We start from the raw sequence: 14,220 nt of genomic DNA on the forward strand, positions 1-14,220 counted from the left end.
ATTGTTGATTTTTATTTGATGAATGTTGTGGGACAGTAGCTGCGAGTGCAGTATCTGGCCGGGTTCTCAGTGCAATGCAAGGTTATGCCTCAGAAATGGCACAAGTGACTCTAGCTCAGATAGGCTCCCTGAGCACAAGCATTTTCACCATCTCAAACTCTATGCACTTTAATGTAACAAAGTCTACCTCAAATATCTGGGCACACACACTTTAAGTACCAACTAGCACAGCATTCATGTTTATGTAGCACTGGCTCTTTAACTTATTGTAAATGTAGGATTTAACTAGTGGTTTGTTTTTCCTTAATGTTTGGTTTGTGATTACTAATTTGATTTGTTGTGTTTAATTAGGGGTTGGTTGAATCCTGCATTTACAAGGGTTGAGTTGTTTGTAGTTGTGTACCAAAAAAGGAAAAAGAAAATGAAATAATTTTTAAATATCTAGAATATTAAATAAAGATTTCTAACATTTTATACCACATTGCCCATGTCCTTTTTTATGCCAGAATTAGAGATGCGCGGATGGGCTACTTTTTCATCCGCAACCGCATCGCAAAACTCATCATCCGCCCGCTATCCATTTGCAACCACAGTTTTTAACCAGTTTTCAAAACCGCACCCACCCGCCATCCGCTCGGTCCCCTCCCATTTGCTCCGAGATCAGAGTTTTTTATTTGAGTAGTGAAACCGCCACCTGCCCGAATTTAATTAAAATATTATTTTTCGTCATGTCATCCGCCCGACCCGCGGTTTAGCCGCGGAGTCCGCGGCTGTAACCATCATCCGCGCATCTCTAGCCAGAATGGATTCTGTGTGTAGTTTAATAAGGAAGATCACTCAGTTACACAATGTTATTTTATTTGTATTTGTTTGATATTATGTTTATATCATGAACATAATAACACAATAAGCACATATGGTAAAAGTTATCTAAATGATCAAATTTTCTACAAGGCTGAGAAGGGACAAAAACTACTGTCTACAATATATCACATATGTTGTTTTAGCTGCTCAGAGTCATTGCAGTAACATCAGACATATTGCAGAAGCATGGACAACATTCAGTTAGGTCCCCCTGTAAACAGAAGAAAGTGTGTGATTTGATTGTTTAATTAAAGCTAAAATATCAGTAGTATTGTGTTACTCACATGTGATGGGTCCAACAGTGACTGGCGCTACTGCTGCACCTTCAGAAACTGAGCGACGTGTCCTGCTTAAGCAACCCTGGCAAGGAAAGGCAACAGAATCATTCAAAGTGCTTTACAGAAGAAGAAAGACATTAAAATCACAATAAAACAAACCAAAACATAAATAATCGTGATAAAATTTACATTAAAAGAGAAAAGAGCTCAGAATGAAAACCTTTCAGTCATATGTGCGGTTAAACAGAACCGTTTTGAGCCTGGATTTAAACACAGTCAAAGTTGAGGTCTGTCTCACATCTTCAGGAAGACTGTTCCAGGTTTTAGCTGCATAAAACTGAAACGCTGACACCCTGTGTTTAGTCCTGACTCTGGGCAACAGCAGGAGGCCGGTCCCTGAGCTCCTCAGAGTGCGAGATGGTTCATATGACACTAACATGTCAGAGATGTACTTTGGTGCTCGGCCATGGAGAGACTTGTACACAAGCAGAGCTGCTTTAAAGTCTATTCTCTGAGGCACAGGAGCCAGTGCAGAGACCTGAGCACAGAACGCATGTGCTCGTACTTCCTGGTTCTAGTCAGGACCCGAGCTGCAGCGTTCTGGATGTTCTGCAGCTGCAAATGTGTCAGGTTTAGACAGTATACCTTTGATTTTTGCTATGATTTTTAGATGGTACAAAGCTGCAAATGTTATGGATTTGATGTGGCTGTCAGAGTTTAAGTCTAAATCCATTGTTAGCCCTAGATTTCTAGCCTGATTTGAAGGTTTTAGAGAGGAACTGGATGTGACTGCTGACACTTTCTCTTTGTTTCTGTTTGTTTCTGTTCTGTTTGCATCCACATATACTGATCTGTTGGATGCAGTGGCAGAGTGAATCCACTGGTCCATCGGCCCCTGCTGCCAGTGAGACATAGATAGAGTAAGACACATTACTGCTGCATATTAACTGGCCTAATGGCAGCATGTAAAGATTAAACAAAAGGGGTCCAAGGATTGAACCCTTTAGCCCCACACAGGTCAGGGCTACATGATCTGAGACACAGTTTTCAATTTGAACAAAGTACTTCCTCTCTTCTTAAAAGAAAGAAAGAGAAATCATAAAATAGTTCAGATCAATCACATTTTTTCCATTGTAATAGACTAAAATGGACACTGACGGGTTTTCGACTAACATAACAAAGAAAAAGTTGTGTTGCGACATGATTAGTGGAGAGACTTACTGGGACACAGGGACCAGGGCTGCACAGACTGAGGTGGCAGTGAAGGTAGACCATCCTGTACTGACCCTGAGGCACGAAGAACAGAGCAGAGAATCGTGCGCGAAGAGACATCCCACTCTCAACTACCTCCACCTGCTGGGGATTAATGGAACACCTACGAGAAAAACATCACAGTATAGTTTTTAGTTTTATTTCAACCTGGAGAGACGTAGACAGAGAACACAAAGAGAACGATGAGCCGATGAAAGGATGAGGAGAGTGAAGGGTATGATGAGAAGCTGAGGGGGGTGTTGGGGAGGTGGCATCTGAATTGGACAAGGATTAGGCTGAGGAGCAGTTAAACTCTAGAGAAGTGGTGAAGTAGATGGGAGTGAAGTTAGTTCTTCCAGGCTGAATTTATGCTCGCTCCATTTAGAAGACGTATTAACAAACTCAAGTACAGGTAACAGATCAAAGGACTAAAATGCAAGAGAATGGCTTAATGCAACTTTTTACCATAGCTTACTTCTATTTCTAATACTATCTGCAATTATCACTTTCTTCTTTCTTTAAAGCTTTTGCCTCCCACCACTATAACTGCCAGTTGGTGTGAAGGGATGTTACTACTACAACAGGGCTGCAAACTGGGGTATAGTGAAAAAGGTGACAGCCTGTCCATCATACGTCCACTGTGCTCAAAATTTGGTGGCTATTATTGCAATTGCACATTACTGCATTTAATATTTTTGCCAGAGAAATGTGAATTTTATAAAAACATCTACTTGAGAATGTGCCTCACTTTATAGCTGATATTAACATATGTCAATAAGCGTCATTATGGCACATGTATGGGTTTGGAGAAATTTGCTCTCCTATAGTCCATTTTCTTCAAAATCTAGGTATTTCTCTGCATTCTAGAACATTATTGTGCACCAGCAATGGGCCCGGGGCATGCACTGAACCACTTTGGAATTGTCTGGTATGGCATTTAGATATTATTGGGCTACACGATTTAAAACGGATAATTTCCCCGAAATGTGACAACTTTGCAGCCCTGTACAATCGTACAATATGCAGGTTAGTAGAACAGGGCACCTGGCTCTCATGTTAAACCTGATAGTTTTTATATATGGACATACTTGTTTTGGATTAGAGGATGTCTCATTCCATCATTTGGATTGGAAGAGTTTGTGAAGTAGCAGTCCTCCAGAACAGTCACAAATGTTGGGTCATTCTCCTCCACATAAACACCAACAAACAGTGGCTGGCCCACTGGCAGAATCACGGTGCCTGCTGGGTACAGAATGGTGTAGTTCTGGTCCTGGTACAGAGTCATTGAGGCTCCTGGGGCCCAACCTGATGCAATGATCCCACCGAGTGGTCTGCAGAGATTAAAATACACTTACATTTAATGGGACAAAATGATAAAAAAATATTGTTTTGATGTTGAACTTTGTCAGGCTTACACTAAGGGTGCGAGGGCAGCGTTGAGTTGGGTTTTCACGTCCAGGGGATACACACATGTGAAGGGGAGACTTACAGGGACATTGAAGGAGTGATTGTGGGCGTAGAGGAATAAACTGTTGGTGTACATGACGTGTGTTTGGTTAGTCTGAAAAACATGGCAATAAATGTAATTATACAAAACACTGATAATACAGTTTAAAACATTTCAGTTAACCCCCTTACCCTCTTGCTGTTCCCACAAACTTCCCCTCGTGGCTTGACCTCATACGACACTGTGTTATTCTGCACTCTGGATCGGATGCAGCTGCGGTCCACTAGGTGACCAGACAGTGGGTCCAGACCAGAGGAGGACACGGTTGTTATGTTCAGACTAACTATGATTTTATCATGTCCACACACAAATTGGTCAACTTGGATCTTTAGGTCAGGCTCTAGAAGACAAATAATTACAAAAATTATGAGTAATAGGAGAAAAGGAAATATCCATCTTCATGAACATAACCTCAAAAGGGAGTTTAAAAAAGTTAACAAGCTTCACAAACAACACCAGCGTCTTCCAAATGCCTACTTCTTTAATGCCACTTCCACTGACTTTACAGAAACTGCTTCAAAATGAATATAGAGTTTGTGTTTTCAAGTTCCTAACATTAACAGTTACATTATCTTACTGCTTTTAAAATGTTATCTAGGATCTGCACATTTACCAAACCATTGTGACAAATACAAATGGATTGTGCACTTCTACTACGCAAACTTCAGCCCATATGTTGCTGTAGGTCTGCTCTAGGCCAACACTGTAGCATAAATTTGGATTAGTTTTTGCTCTGTGCCAGATGCGTAGCATTCGGCGGTGCAGGCGGTGCGATGCACCGGGGCCCACGGAACTTTGAGGGCCCATCACGATCTAGGACTGGCGGTGTCAGCGGCCCCGATTTGCGCATTTCACTTCGGGCTGAGGGAACAAACTTTAGCACCCAGACCAATGATATCACAGTCTCTGTTTATTTAGTGTAGGGTGATTGGACAACTGTTCTGTCACTCACGTCAACCTGCTGGGTCAACTCGTAGCAGCTTCATGATTAGCAGCAGCTAGCTACTTTAGCCTAAACCTCCACACAGGAAATGGGGAGGAGAGAGCCAAAGAGCGGACACACTGACAGACCCACCGCTGGGACCTGGGGCTGTCGCTACCGCTGCTGGAGCCAGGATAGTCGCTGCCGGGACTGGGGCAGTTGCCACCGGGCTGGGGCTCTCGCTGCCGCCGCCAGGGCCATGGCAGTCGCTTGCTGCTCTATCCGCCTTTGCCCGCTCGTTTCTGGACGTAAAAGTTTGACCTGAGCATAGCGCACAAAGGCATAATTCTACCTGGTGTCCTGGTGCTGATATGGACTGACCGTAACTTTCAGATTTAAGTGGGAAGTGGGATTAAGACAAATTTTACAACTGCTCGTGCACTCGGCTCCCAGACCTCGCGTCATGGACCTGACTGGACCAGGATTTTGTCCAGTTTAATCTCTCCATATTGGACAATAGACTTTTGGAGACAGAACCAGTGGGACAGCAGATACAGGAAACACTCTGCTTCAGTCTCTGGAGAAAGTAAGAGGCTGGTTTTTATTAGTTTGCGACAAATCTGAACTTGGAGCGTCACAGGTAAATAGTGTTATAGTGTTAATAGTTAAATAGTGCGTAAATGAGCTCGTGGGTGCGATGGAGCTGCTCTGGTTGTTCTGCCGTGTTGTGTAGGAGCGGCATCTGCGTTCATGTTGTGATTGTAGCCTCTTATTGTAGTTTTGCTGACGTTGTTGGGTCTGGGTGTGAGCGGCATGTTACGTTGTGTTGTTGCGTAAAGTTTGCGCTTGGCTGTTCATTGTGCTCTGATCAATATTGTTCAGCCAATAGTAACCGAAATGTCTGTTTCTGGTATTTGTTATAATACTATAGCCTATATATAATATATATATTATTCATAATATATATTTAGAATTTTGGCCTTGGTGCCCCTCCCAAAAAATTTACCACCAGCCTCCCCCGGTCCTGTTTTAGTCCTGGTTTAGTCCCGGTCCCTCAAGTCTCTATAGGACAGTACTGGACGGCGCCCCCTCGCGTACCACGCTCACTACAGCCCTGGTGCTGCCCGATGTGTGGCTATTTCCTGCCCGGTTGATTCTTTCAATGATGTTGTTCAGGGGTGGTTTTGACGAGAGGCTGTTGTTTAATGTTTACCACCAGTGGCAGGCCTTATTGTTTTTTAATAAACCTCAACCTGTATAGAGAAAGTAACTCTACATTAAGGCTTAAACTGTAGAGTTAAATACTATGGAAAGTGAATATATGTTTTTCGCACAGGGATGGGTCGACATGGCGTAGGGTGGAGGGAGGGGGCTCAGCGCCAGACTTGGGCCTTGCGCAACTACGCTACGCTACTGCTTTGTGCTTCGTCTTGCTTGTCTAATCAACATGAACTGAGGGCCGAGCATATGAGCGCTATACACAGGGAGAAGAGAACACGAAAAGGTGAGGAGAAACGAGCTGACCTGAGGTAGATGGATAGGTAGGATGTTTTAAAAAGTTTGTGACACTCGCACATATGGAGTAATGTGTCGCGCAGTGTACGCAGGTTCCAACTGAGTGCACAGGCTGCAGTGAGGGGCTCTGTGTGATCCCAGACACAGGTACAAGTTTATTGGTGACTGTTGCAGCCGTAATGAAATGTAAACACACTCGTTGAGTGTCAGACCTCGGGTTTGTGACAAGACCGAGTCCAAGCACCTTCAAGACTGAGACAAGAACAAGTCCAAATGTGCTTGAGTCCGAGACGAGACCGGTATTGACTACAACACTACTTTTGCCTAAATGTTCCACAGTTGAGTTACAGTCACAGTATGAATGCATTCTTTTAAAGTTTCAAATGTTTCAAAAAGTTAAACTGAACAGCCCAGTGTGTTTACCTTCACACACAACACCAGCGTCTTCACTGTGATCACAGTTGTGAATTCCAAATCCACTGTGCTGACAATGTGTTAGTGATGTTTCAGATCCTGAACAGCTGACATCATCCAGCCAGATGTATCCGATGCCCTGTCCAAAAGCTGCAGATGAAGGTGCAGCTCTCGCCCGGCCACAGCCCAGCTGTCTGCACACCACATCAGCATCTTTCAGGTCCCAGGAATCGTCACACACTGTGCCCCACTGCCCCTGGTGGAAGATCTCCACTCGTCCAGAGCACGAGCTGTTCCCTCCATTGACCAGGCGCACCTCTCCCTCCATCCCGGGATCGGTAATGTTGTTTTTACCTGGTTAACACAACACATGTTCTCAGGTCAAAATAATGTACTGCATTGGTATTGTAATAATATTTCGAAATATAAAGAAGCACAATAAAAAGACATTCAGATTGGACCCAAAAATGAATCATATGTTATGATTGTCTCCTTTTTTGGGGGGAGTGGGTCACATGTGCCTTTATTCTTTTTATACCAAGAGAAATACAAAAAGTAACATAACGATTTTTAATAACACATTTTGAGTTTTACACAAATGTTGCTTAACTTAGTTTCTTAAATTTGCACTATGTAACTTTTTCTTGAAGAGGGATCTCTACAATCTCCTTGTCTCCATTCAGCTGTTATTGTTTTGCCTAAAATGTTCCACAGTATGACATTAAAATTATGGCAAGACCAGTCACAGCAAGAATGCATGCTTTAAATTTGTCTTAGCAATAAAATTGTAAACTGTAATTTCAATATTGAAACATCTCCAAAGAGACAAGCAGGTTTTTGACCCAACCAGAAAAGTTACATAGTACACCTTTAACAGTCACAAAACTTATGGCAAGACCACGGTAAGAATACAAACTTAAAATTTTTTTTTTTTTTTTTTTTTGCAATAAAATACCTGTAATTTTATTAATACAAGCTGGATAAGTTTAATGCCATACTCTGAGCAAGTTGTTTACCCCCACCAGAAAAGTTACATAGTGCACCTATAACAGTCACAAAAGCTTGAAGACTTATGTTAATCTTTGCTAATACTCAGATAACATAAATTGCAGTGTATTTCTCTTAAGCTATAAAAAACACAATACTGGTATACTGAACAGCCCAGTGTGTTTACCTTCACATATGACACCAGCGTCTTTACGGTGAACACAGTTGTGAATTCCAAATCCATTGTGCTGACAGTCTGTTACTGATGTTTCAGATCCCGTACAGTTGACCTCGTCCAGCCAGATGTGTCCTGTGCCCTCTCCAAAAGCTGCAAATGAAAGTGCAGCTTGCACTGGGCCACAGCCCAGCTGTCTGCACACCACTTTAGCGTCATTCAAGTCCCAGGAATCATCACACACTGTGCCCCACTGCCCCCGGTGGAAGATCTCCACTCGTCCAGAGCACGAGCTGTTCGCTTCATTGACCAGGCGCACCTCTCCCTCCATCCCAGTACCAGGAGAGGGTAGAACTGTGTTGTTTTTACCTGGTTAACATAACAGATGTTTTCAGGTCAAAATAATGTACTGCATTGTTATTGTAATAATATTTCAAATATAAAGAAGCACAATAAAAAGACATTCAGATTGGACCCAGAAATGAGTCATATGTTCTAACACATTTTGAGTTTTACACAAATGTTGCCTAACTTAGTTTCTTAAATCTGCACTATGTGAACTTTTTATTGAAGAGGGTCTGCAATCTCCTTGTCTCCATGGAGTTGTTATTGTTTTGCCTAAAATGTTCCACAGTATGACTTTAAAATGATGGCAAGACCAGTCACAGCAAGAATGCATGCTTTAAATTTGTCTTAGCAATAAAATACCTGTAATTTTATCAATACAAGCTAGATAAGTTTAATGTCATACTCTGAAACATCTCCAGGGAGACAAGCAGGTTTTTGACACTACCAGAAAAGTTACATAGTACACCTTTAACAGTCACAAAAGTTTGAAGACTTATGTGGAGCTTTGCAAATACTCAGGTAACATAAATTGCAGTGTATTTCTCTTAAACCATGAATAATCACAAAATATTGAACAGCTCAGTGTGTTTACCTGTACACTTCACACCAGCGTCTTTGCTGTGACCACAGTTGTGATTTCCAAATCCATTGTGCTGACAGTCTGTTACTGATGGTTCAGATCCTGAACAGGTGACATTGTCCAGCCAGATGCGTCCTGTGCCCTGACCAAAAGCTGCAGATAAATTTGCAGATTGCGCCTGGCCACAGTCCAGTTGCCTGCACACCACATCAGCATCATTCAGGTCCCAAGAATTGTCACACACTGTGCCCCACTGGTTGTCATGGTACACCTCCACTCTGCCCGAGCAACGGTCTGTTGAGTCCACCAGCCGCACAGGAGAAAGAGCTGAGGACACAAGCAGACTGTGTTACCATCAGAGATACATAAGGTCCTGCTCACACATTGCCAGAATGGACACCACTGCACATTTTAGAAGCCTGTCAGGACTAGTTTAGACTTTACCTTCACACACCACACCCGCGTCCTCACTGTGGCTGCAGTCATGGATCCCAAAGCCCCTTTGATGACACTGGGACAGCTTAGTTTCCTCTCCTGTACACGCCACATCGTCCATCCAAAATGCGGGCCAGTGCCCTCTCCAAAAAGAGCTTCTGTAGGAGCAGAGAGCACCCTGCCACAGCCCAGCTGTCTGCACACCACCTGGGCATCCTGCAAGCTCCAGAAATCATCACACACTGTGCCCCACTGCCCCTCATGGAAGATCTCCACTCGCCCAGAGCATGAGCTGTTCCCTCCATTGACCAGGCGCACCTCTCCCTCCACCCCGCTTACACCTGTTTAACACAACACATTCTGAGGTTAAAGAAAAACTGCGTTGGTATTGCAATAATATTTCAAAATATAAAGAAGCACAATAAAAAGACATTCAGATTGGGCCCAAAATGAATTATATGTTATGATTATCTCCTTTATCTTGAGGAGTGGTCACACGTGCCTTTATTCTTTGTATACACCAAGAGGAATACCAAAAGTAACATGACGAGTTTTAATAACACATTTTGAGGTTTACAGAAATGTTGCATAACTTTGTTTTTTTTACATTTTGAGTTATTCTGCATAACATATATCATTCAGAAATCCCTTGGTGGACTACTTGGAAGGGGATGGAGAGCTACTGGTAGAAACCTGGAAACCTTCGCCGGTGTTTTGACCTAATTAGCTCAATAATGTGACACAATGACTTTCCAGTATTGAACTTTTTCACAGTTTTTTTAATTTTCTGAGACACTGAATTTGAGTTTTCATTATCTGTAAGCCATAATCATCAAAATGTCAAGATCTAACTTGAAAGTTTCTCTGTGTGTTATGAGTCTAAATAATATATGAGTTTGACTTCTGAAATGAGTAACAATATTGAACATTTACAGATATTCTTTTTTGTTTTTAGTATTACATAAGGGTGAGTTGTTGAACAGTTATGGAGTATGGTATGAGGGATTTGAGCACTCAACCAATGATTTTCATGTCGACAGCGGGATTCGAACCACTGACCTTCGGCTCAATGGACAAATGCTGTACCATGTGAGCTACTGTTGCCACTATTATTAGTTTGTCTACATCTCCAGAGATCAAAATGCTCTGTTCCTCCTTGTGATGTCATCAAGCTGTAGTTTTCATGTTAACTACTCCTTTTACCTTTAGTTCAGTAGAGATTGGCAATTCTAGAGCTGAAATCATCAAAATAATCCTGGTGAAGGTACAAGGACTTAAAAAAAAACAGGGGAGCACTTGTATTACCACATGACATCACAAAGTGGAACAGATACAGTGCAGTAAGAGCCTTATCAAGTGCAGTTCTCCACTGTGATACAAATAAACATATTGTATAAAATATATCAAGTCATATGAAACATTTACATAGACGAGCAATGCAGCAGAAATGTTTACCTGAAGCACATCTCGTACTGATCTGCAAAATTAAAGACAGAAACAAGACTCCAAACTTCCCCATTTCTTCTGGAAAGCAGCCAAGATGAATTTTCTGCAACATAAATAAATAAACAAAAAAGAAATATAATGACTTGCACAATGAATAGTCAAATAACATAAATATGGTTGTTACTTCTCTCTGTTCAGTCAAGCTTAAAAGTCGGTGTTATCAGAGCAGATTGATGTGAAAACATGAAAACACCACAAGAGTGATTAATTTGACACAACTCAAGTCAATTATTACAAAACAAATGGACCAAAACAATAGTGGAGCACTTTCTATGAATTCTAGGCCCAACCACAGGAGCTGAGTGTGTTTGTTACAGCTTATTTGTCCTAAAACATTAAGGACAAGCACATCAAAAAATCATAATTTCACATTAGTCTATCAGTATTAAAAAAGCTGCATTTTATTTTATTTTATTTTATTCATTTTATGAACACATTTCTATGTTCTATAATCCCAGACTGAATGTCTCTGCTCTACCTCAGGCATGTCCAAAGTCCAGCTCACAGGCCTCTGTGTCATTTTATGTGGCACCCGTCTTATTTATCATTTGCATTATGAAAAGACATTATCAGACAAAACTATTGCACTCGACAAGAGCATGCTGACAAGGTGAAGCAATGGAAGGCTGTCTTTTTGTCTCAGCAGTGATTTTTCATTCGGGCATGGGAGTCTAAAGAAAATGCAAGCAAAGTAAGAAGATGGAGACGACACAATCAAACTGCATTATTCATCAGCAGGTACTCTGCACAAAGCACCTCAAATTTAATCATGTTTTAAAAAAAAAAAAAAAAAAACTGCGATTAAGGCATTTAACAGAATTAGATCAAAAGCTTTTTATCACTACCAATTCTAATAGTTCCTTCATGAGTACGGAGACGTGCTTTATCACACTGATGTGAAATGGCTCAGCTGTAGGACAGCACTACAGTGCATTGTCTCTCCGGGAGGAGATTGTACAGTTTCTGAACCAAAAGGGACAGACACTGGATGAACTGTCAGATGTGGCTGACAAACTTGACTTTTCTTGTTGATATAACAAAACACTTGAACACACTAAATGTCAGATTCCTAGTGACAGATGCAGTTGTGAGCCAGATTTACGCTCACATCAAGGCATTCAAATTAAAACTGCCTGTTGCAAATGAATCCTGTTACCACACATTTCCCCACATTACAGGAGGTTTTGGGAAGCCTCCCTCCGGACACTGTCCAGGTACAAAAGAAGAAACATACAGATGCCAACGAAGTATTTATGGAGAAATTTAACGAGCAGTTTTGTGACTTTGTGACAATTGAACAGAACCTGACACTGTTTTCTTCACCTTTCTCTGTGAACCCTGATGATGCACCGCCCCAGTTGGAGCTCATCAACCTGCAATGTGACAACTCAGAGCGTAACAAACAACATCAGCTTTCTCCTGTGGACTTTTATCACAAACTGGACAAAGGCAGGTTCACAGAAATGCGCACATTTGTCAAAAGAATGCAGAGCTTTTTTGGTTCCATTTACATTTGGTAAACAAGCTTCTCTCTAATGAACTTAAAGTAGTTAAACTAAGTTAAGTGATGCACATTTATGAACATATTCTGCATCTCATCCACTGCTTTTAAACCTGATCTGGCATGTTTACTCCAAAGTCCAGCATCACCTATCTCATTCATATCAGTGACGTTAATAGTGTAATAAGTGTTAATAATTGGTTCATTTACATTTAGAGCAGATTTAAAACAAGTTCAGATAACTGTGCCTGTTTGTGACAAATTGTCAATGAAGTGTAGCCTACTTGTTGCTGTTTGAGTGGTTTTGTATGAAATAAATCCAATCCAATCCATTTTATTTCTATAGCACATTTCACAAACAGTTTCCAAAGTGCTGCACATAGTGCAGAGTGTTGCAGAGGTTAGGGCCGACCACAGAGAAGGCCCTGTCCCCCCTGGTTTTAAGTCTCGTCTGAGGCACCCTGAGCTGGAGCTGGCCCTCAGACCTCAGACTGTGCAGGGGTGTAAATTTGGATGAGGTACTGATGTACTGTGGGGCCAGTCCATTTGAGCTTTAAAAACAAACAATAAAATCTTAAAATCAATTCTAAAATTAACAGGAAGCCAGTGCAAAGATGCAAGGATTGGGGTATGCAAGGATTGTGCTCCCTCCTTTTTGTTCCCGTTGAAAGTCGCGCTGCAGAGTTTTGGACAAACTGTATTAGGTAAAGTGCGTTTTGTGAAATGCCGGAATAAAGTGCATTACAGTAGTTCAGGTGTGATGAAATAAAAGTGTGCATAACTTGTTCAAAAAGTTTAAAAGATAAAAAAGGTTTAATTTTAGATAAAAGCTGCAAATGATAAAAACTTGATCTATTTGTCAAATTTAAAATCACTGTCTAAGGTNCACTCGTCCAGAGCATGAGTTGTTCCCTCCATTGACCAGGCGCACCTCTCCCTCCATCCCCGGTATCGTTGTACCCAGGAGTGGTGGTGTGGTGTGGGTGGTGGGGGTAGTGGTGGGTGGGTGGGGGGTAGTGGTGGTGGTGTGTGTGGGGGTAGTGGGTGGTGGTGTGGTGTGGTTGTGGGGGTAGTGTGGTGGTGGTGTGTGTGGTAGTGGTGGTAGTGGTGGTGTGTGTGTGTGGTTGTGGGGTGGTGGTAGTGGTGGTGGGTGTGGTTGTGGGGGTAGTGGTGGTGGTTGGAGTGGAGTGGTGGTGGTGGTGGTGGGAGTGGTGGAGAAGTGAGTAGGAGTTGTGTTTTCACCTGGTTAACACAACACATGTTCTCAGGTCAAAATAATGTACTGCATTGGTATTGTATTAATATTTCAAAATATAAAGAAGCACAATAAAAAGACATTCAGATTGGACCCAAAAATGAATCATATGTTATGATTGTCTCCTTTATCTTGGGGAGTGGGTCACATGTGCCTTTATTCTTTTTATACCAAGAGAAATACACAAAGTAACATAACAATTTTTGATAACACATTGCCTAATTTCTTAAATCCGCAATATGTAAACTTTTTCTTGAAGAGGGACTACAATCTCCTTGTCTCCATGGAGTTGTTATTGTTTTGCCTAAAATGTTCCACAATATGACATTAAAATTATGGCAAGACCAGTCACAGCAAGAATGCATGCTTTAAATTTGTCTTAGCAATAAAATTGTAAACTGTAATTTCATCAATATTGAAACATCTCCAAAGAGACAAGCAGGTTTTTGACCCAACCAGAAAAGTTACATAGTACACCTTTAACAGTCACAAAAGTTTGAAGACTTATGTGGAGCTTTGCAAATACTCAAGTAACATAAACTGCAGTGTATTTCTCTTGAGCCATAAAAAAAAATATAATACTAGTATACTGAACAGTCCAGTGTGTTTACCTTCACATATGACACCAGCGTCTTCACTGTGATCACAGTCATGAATTCCAAATCCATTATGCTGACAGTCT

The 14,220-nt window shown here is 41.6% G+C and overlaps 1 pseudogene; it reads right to left on the reverse strand.

Moving 5' to 3' along the window:
• Positions 1 to 841: 841 nt before the first annotated feature.
• On the reverse strand, positions 842 to 14,206 carry LOC129411544 (scavenger receptor cysteine-rich domain-containing group B protein-like; annotated as a pseudogene).
• Positions 14,207 to 14,220: the final 14 nt, after the last annotated feature.

This window comes from Boleophthalmus pectinirostris, unplaced genomic scaffold (genome assembly GCF_026225935.1).
Source record: "Boleophthalmus pectinirostris isolate CB_2022bp ecotype Guang Dong unplaced genomic scaffold, ASM2622593v1 HiC_scaffold_1047, whole genome shotgun sequence".
Taxonomy (NCBI): domain Eukaryota; kingdom Metazoa; phylum Chordata; class Actinopteri; order Gobiiformes; family Gobiidae; genus Boleophthalmus; species Boleophthalmus pectinirostris.